The following is a 7,000-nucleotide window of genomic DNA, read 5'->3' on the forward strand; positions in this document are numbered from 1 at the left end:
ACAGGAATCTAACAGCACTTCTCCCGGAGGTCCTTGAGTCGGCTCTGTACGGAAGCCTGTGAAGTCTCCGAATGAAACCGACGCAGCAGGAAACAAAGAAACCGGAAGTTGCTGTAATGGGCGAAACCCAAGTTATTTAACTTTTTGACATTTGATTTAAGTTAATAATCTTCGTGTCATTTGTAGTGTGGTGGCAAAATTGTTTCTTCTCAGAGTCTCGGTGGTCCCCGGTATGACAGAGCTTGTAAGCGTCTCTATAGTCGGCACCGTCACTCAGAGTGGTCTGTCCGGGAATCACTCCGCGGTCTCGGACGGGTACAATTCATACTTACCTGAGCAGGGGAGATACCATGATCAAGGAGGTGGTCACCCAGTTTGTCTTTATTGTTGCTGTGCAGTGTATGGGGCACAATAAAGCACCTGGTGCTGGCCTGTTGACCACTCTGATTGACTATGGCATCAGGAGGAGTACCAACCAACCGAAGAAATGCAGTCCGCTTTGATCTTCTGGATGACCTACAGATGGACCGCCTGCAATTCAGTCGGCAGGTCTTGCAGAAAGAACTTGGGTTTGGGACTAACCATCTTGAATATATATTTGCCTATCCTGGGAAGACGTTTTTTGAAGTCATCTTTACCACAATTCAGCATTTTGAGGACTGTATAGAACGATTTGACAAGAAGAAAACATTATCATCGAGCTTCAGCAAAATCAGTATGACACCCCTTGCTGAGAGAGATCTTAAGACGGTTCATGTAATGATCTTCTCGGAAAAGGTCAGGAACCAAGATGTCTGGACCTGGATGTCAAGACACTGTGAGGTGATCAATGCGATGGAAGTGATGGACATTGATGGCATTAAAACTGGAACTAGACGATTCCAAGTTCGTCTGACAAGAAAAGATGGTGTATTGCAACATATTCCAAGCTCCATACAGCTGGGCGCTTTCAGAGGTTCGGTTTTTTATCACGGGCAGCCAAAAGATTGCAGGAAATGTGGCAGCCTTAACCATCTTGCAGCAGCCTGCAACCAGAATATTTGCAGGATTTGCAAAGCTACAGACCACACATCAGCACAATGTCCAACCCCAGTCAAGTGCAACCTCTGTTCCTCCACCACCCATCGATTCAAAGACTGCCCGCAAGCATATTCCAACCGGGTCAAATTATCTGCACAAATGGGACAGTCGAATGAGGATCCCGACCTCAGTCAGGTGCACATATCAGAAACCAACCCAGGGGCTGGGCCAACAAATGCCGTCCACCAGCAGCAAGGTGAGGAACCCACACTGGAGGAGGAGGAGGACACAGCACCAAAAGATGGCGAGACGATCCGGGACTGGAGTGCTGAACCAACAGAGGAAGCAATCGCTACAACCTACAAACAATAGGGATTCCTCCGCTGCAGAGAAAATAGAACCACCCGATCACACTAACAGAATGGAGATGACACCGATGACTTTTCAGGAAGCTGGATAAATGCTGGACTCTCTAATGGCAAGCCTTCCCGCACCTACAACCCATGGAAAGGAGAAACCGGGGGCAAACCCCCCGGATACAACAGAGGTTAACGCCTCTGCATTACCACCGATTGCCACCGCCCTGGTACAAGACGCACCTGACTCACCTTCAAGGAAACGACAGCAGGACTCCCCTCTATCAGGTGAATCTTCCCCATCATACACCCCTGTCCTTCCGATAACAAACTGGCCTAATTCTTCCCCTACGTCAAACCCCTTTCTTGAGCCCAACGATGTAGTTGCTTTCTCCTCTGCAACATCAATCAAACATATGCACTCTAATAAAGACATGGCTGTAAAATCAAAGAAGAAGAAGCCAAAGAAAATGCCCCAGAGTTGACATTCAGAGACCCCTTTGACACCCCCCCTCTGAACCGCTCCCAATGGTCCCTCTTTCTATTGCATCTCTCAATACGAGAGGCCTAAATGACCCTGTGAAATGTTTGACAGCCTTTACATTTTTACATTCTGAAAGTAATGACATCTACCTGCTTCAGGAATGTAATATAAATTATAGGGAAAACTACAAGGCCTATGGAGACAGATGGACCCATGGTCAATCAGTATGGTCGGGCGATAATAAAAACCGGTCATCAGGGGTTGCGGTTTTGTTTCAAGGACAGCATTTTGACATCCAGAGGGTGCAACGCATAACAGATGGCAGGCTCCTCTGTGTAGATGTTATGTGGAATAATGTTAATCTATGGGTTATCAATGTGTATTGCGCTGCTGAACTCCAAGAACGTGTGGAAACCCTGAAAGCGATTCAGCCACTTCTTTTATGTGGCAGAGAGGTTATCTTGGGTGGAGATTTGAATTGCTTGTTAGAAAAAAAAGATCGATTAACCACTTCCATGGTCAAACTGGATTCCAGCTCAGGCATCCTAAAAAATCTCATGCAAGACTTTAGATTAACAGATACCTACCGTACTAAAAACCCAAACTTGCCAGGGTACACCTGGTCAAATGGTAAAACACACTCAAGAATAGACTTCCTACTGACATCAAAGGGGTTGCTGGTTTCCAACGCATCAGTTAAACCTGTATTCTTCTCTGATCATGCCAAAATTGAGTGCTCCCTTAAATTTAAAGAAAAAGCAAGGAAAGGGAAAGGCTCATGGAAACTGAATAGGTCCCTCCTGGAAGATATAAATGTAGTTAGAAGGTACAAGGAAAAAATCAATCAGTGGTCCTCTCTTGAGTTTGCCTTCAATTCTGTGGGGCATTGGTGGGAAGATGTGAAGGATCGTACTAGACGCTTCTTTATTGAGGAGGGTAAAAGAGCAGCCAAGAAAAAACGGTTTAAACAAAAAAATCAGCAGGCAAAACTACAACGACTTTACACAATGGCTCATGCAGGTTTAGACGTCGCAGAGGACATAGCAAAGCTCAAGAGAGAGATGCTGCGCCTCGCTACCGAGGCTAGTCGTGGGATACTAACGCGTAGCAGAGTCCTTCACATGGAAAATAATGAAAAATGTTCAAGGTATTTTTTCAGAAAATTAGCCCAGCCTAGAAACATTATGGATACACTTAAAGATAAAAATGGGAAAGAACAGACAGATATAAAATATATACTTACCAGGGTACACACCTTTTACTCAGATCTCTATAGAAATGAAGATTTAGACCAAACAGCTCTGGCTAACCTCCTATCCAAAGTAAACAAAAATGCTAATGACCATAAAGATAAGCTCGAAGGTAATTTATCCTTAAATGAATTGACCAGAGCTGTTGATAGCATGCAGAATAATAAGGCTCCAGGGGCAGACAGCCTGCCAAAAGAATTTTACACCACTTTTTGGACAGAATTGAAGGGCCCTCTTTTAAAAATGTTTAATGAGAGTCTCCTCATGGGTAAGTTACCACCATCCTTGAGAGAAGGCACTATCTCCCTTTTGTTTAAAAAAGGTGACAAAAAAGACATCAAGAACTGGCGCCCCCTCACATTACTCGGTGTGGACAGAAAGATTTTAGCGAAAGCATTATTTTTTAGGTTGCAAGAAGTAGCAGAGGAAATAGTAGGAGTCGATCAGACCTGTGCAATACCAGGTCGATCCATGCGTGATAGCCTCGCCCTAATTAGAGACTCCTACCTGCTACTTATGCTGTTGACCGTAAGTTACCATTGTGCATCTCTGGTCTTGATCTGGAAAAGGCCTTTGATAGGATAAACCATGATTACCTGAAAGAAGTCCTAGTTAGTTTTGGGTTTGGCACACAGTTGAGAGCATGGGTAGACCTATTATACACAGATCGTTGGAGTAGAGTAATTGTAAACGGCCACTCTACTGAACCATTTAAGATCCTTTCAGGGGTCAGACAAGGTTGCCCTTTATCTGTGGCTTTGTTCATCCTAGCCATGGAACCACTGGCTTGTGGGATAAGACAGGACCCCCTTATTCGTGGCCTCCTTGTCCCAGGTAGCAGTGGGAAAGAAGCAAAACTGTGCTTGTACATGAATGATATGACACTTTTATGTTCAGACAATAGATCAGTTTTTAATGCTCTACAGTGGTGTGAGCAGTTTTCTATGGCGTCCGGTGCTAAACTGAACAGGTCCAAGAGTGAGATACTTTACCTTAACTGGATAGAGCACAAATTAGATCTGGGACTAGTGGAAAAAAGGATAGAGTGAACATTTTGGGAATAGAGATCGGGAAGGGAATGGAAAATGTTAATTGGGAAGCTAGACTTCCTATACTGAAAGGTAAACTCCCTTTATAGGAAAAATACTTGTCATTAAGGCAGAGGTTTTGGCATCATTGACCTATCTGGCAGCCACCCAGCCAGTACCATGTGTTATAATAATTACCCGTTGGTATAGAACTGGAGGAAGGAGATCGGAGTCAGCTCAAGGTCCAAACAGGGATTTAATCTTGATCAAGAGGAGAATCCACAGAGCAACATGCTGGTCTGTTACAATGTGTAGACACTGCATGAAAAGTGGGATTTTCGTCAGTTAGCGGCCCTGTAAATTGACGTGGAAGTTCAGGTTTACGACTGCAAACGGCAATTTGCAGGAAACACCGAAAACTGACGTAAATTGCCGGGAATTGACGTGGGCCTTGCTTGGCAGTTGTCCCCCCCATGACCCCCCTCCCCGTAATCTTAGGGGAGGCTTTAACATGTAAATGAAAATGCTGTGGGCTATACAAATGCAAATCAGGGTAGCAGGGGCAGTTTTCCCCCAGGCGACATTTTTCTGAAAGGTGTTAACTTCATTTCATCTTCATTCAAAGATATAACTTAATTTCATCTTCATTCAAAGATATAACTTAATTTCATCTTCATTCAAAGATACACAAAACAATTTGCTTCAACAATTACTTTTAATCAGGCTTTGCCACAAAGGTAAAATGTACATTCATGCAAACAACATCACAGTCTCCTAGAGCTCAACCACTGTGCATAGTGGCATGACTACAGTGACCCTTTCTGTGCTTAAATGCACAGTGGATGTGTTAACCACACATCTCCCAGCAATGCGCTCAACAGGCAGAAATGATGCTGGGTATGACGTGTCTGTTCCCTGCAAGCTCCAAACTTCTATTGGCTTTCCATAAAAATGTCTGTCCGGATGGGGATGAAGCCAGGAAACTTGCGCAATAACATGTTTAAATGCAGTACCTTTTGACACAACATTAACAACTATAAACTGCTTTATAATGGCTGGTCGTAGTTCTGCTAGAGGGTCAAGGATGGGTTCATAGATCATAGATCTCGGCTGTGTTCGAAATGCCATACTAACGTCCTACTAGTACTTAATTGTGACGTAAATTTGAGTACGTAGTGCGTTCACATACAATAGTATGTGAATTTGTGCACGCGAGAAATGCCCGGATGTATACTGCATTGGCAAGAATTTCTGAGTACAGCGGACCTTGCTAAATCTACTCAACTTCCCAAAATGCATTGCGGCTCGTCTGACTTCACAAGTTTTGGATAATGGCGGACGACTGCGGTGATTCTGGCGACAGCCCGACACAAACCGCGTACACATGTAAGTATACTGTAACATGACTTTTATGTTTCCAGCTGACTTTTAAATCGTATTGATAATGAACGTTACTTTATTGTTGTTGGCATTGTACGTTAACGTTAAGAATCGAAGGTCCTGCCAGCCGGCTAGCCTACTGACGCTAATTTACCACAGAGGTTAGCGAGCGCAAGCGAAGCGGAAAATGTGCCGTTTTTACCGACGTTAACTAATAATATAGTGCTTATGTTAAACCGTGGTTATATATTTACTAACGGTGATTAATAACGCCGTGCACCGTTGTCCGTTAAAGGGGCGGATGCAGACACCGGGTGCCTCATTCAGTGGAGGGAACGATGAGGAGACGTTCACGTCGTTCACCGGCAGCAGGAATGCTGCTCTGAGAGGCTTCACTTAAGAAAATGTGGTTTAAATGTTATAATTCTTATATCCAGGACTGCTGGAGACTCTCAGGATGTCACAGGACTGCTGGAGACTCTCAGGATGATTGCGGTAAGAATATGTTCGGTGACTGCTAGCTAAGCTAAAATTAGCAAAGCAAGCCCAAGCTAAAAGTAGCTTAAAAGCTAATAGTCCAAGCTAAAAGTAGCATAGTAGCCTTGCAAAAGAACAAGAGAGAGGAACCAGTGTAACGTTAAGTTGCTTTGTTAAGTGTACGTGGTCTTTTACAGGAAGCAGTACGCCGGCTTCACAACTCGGAGACGAATTGTAGGCGCTACGAACCGGAGCAAGGGTACGATTTAAAGAATATGCTTTCATTCTGCTGTATAAGGAAATAGATGCGTTAACAGTAGATACCGATCTTAACTGTTCATTTTGTTTACACAGACGAACCTCGCCTCATAACGAAGCTGTGACCTCTTACTTGCTCGGAGCTTTGTCTGCAAGTCCGGATTTATATGACGCCGATAGTGACGCCATTGTGTGTAAGTAACTTTTACTGTTTTCTTCTTCCTTGTTTTAATTTTACTGTGACTTAAGTTTTCTTATTCATACCACTCATTTAATTGTTTTCCAGCTGCCTGTAAGACATACTATGAAACGGTACGCAGGAGCTTCAGACACACAGCCTGATCTCGCATCGCAGGCGGAAGCTGTGAAGACGTCAGCTCGGAGTCGTTCCAGGAGAAAGAGGGTAAGACTTATTAGATTTATTAGATCCGTTTTTGGTCAATGTGACCAAACCTACCTAAACCTATTTTTCAGGTGCATTAATAGATGTGTTGTGGCCATGCGCAGTGCATCGCGCAGTACTGATTGTCTTTATTGATTGTTTTACAGCTGCTGGAAGCGAGACGGAGTGTGCTTGCTGGCGATGAGGCGGACCGTTGGAAGTGCGCCACCACAGACATGATGTCTGATGAGGAGGACGGCGTCGTTGGCGGGGTGTCTGGATGGATTGTGCGACCTCCATCCTCTCGTAGCCAGGAGCTCACCGAGCTCTGTGCGACTCTACAGTCGCGATTAGAGAAGACTCCC

At 44.4% G+C, this 7,000-nt stretch overlaps 1 long non-coding RNA gene across 1 annotated transcript; it reads left to right on the plus strand.

Moving 5' to 3' along the window:
* The first annotated feature begins 5,472 nt into the window (after nt 1-5,472).
* On the plus strand, nt 5,473-6,834 carry LOC311010380. The gene is made up of 6 exons (XR_014596783.1): nt 5,473-5,524; nt 5,956-6,013; nt 6,193-6,254; nt 6,350-6,447; nt 6,540-6,656; nt 6,803-6,834. It is a non-coding gene; the product is annotated as an uncharacterized lncRNA (long non-coding RNA).
* Nucleotides 6,835-7,000: the final 166 nt, after the last annotated feature.

This window comes from Eutrigla gurnardus (genome assembly GCF_963514095.1).
Source record: "Eutrigla gurnardus genome assembly, contig: SCAFFOLD_266, whole genome shotgun sequence".
Classification (NCBI taxonomy): Eukaryota; Metazoa; Chordata; class Actinopteri; order Perciformes; family Triglidae; genus Eutrigla; species Eutrigla gurnardus.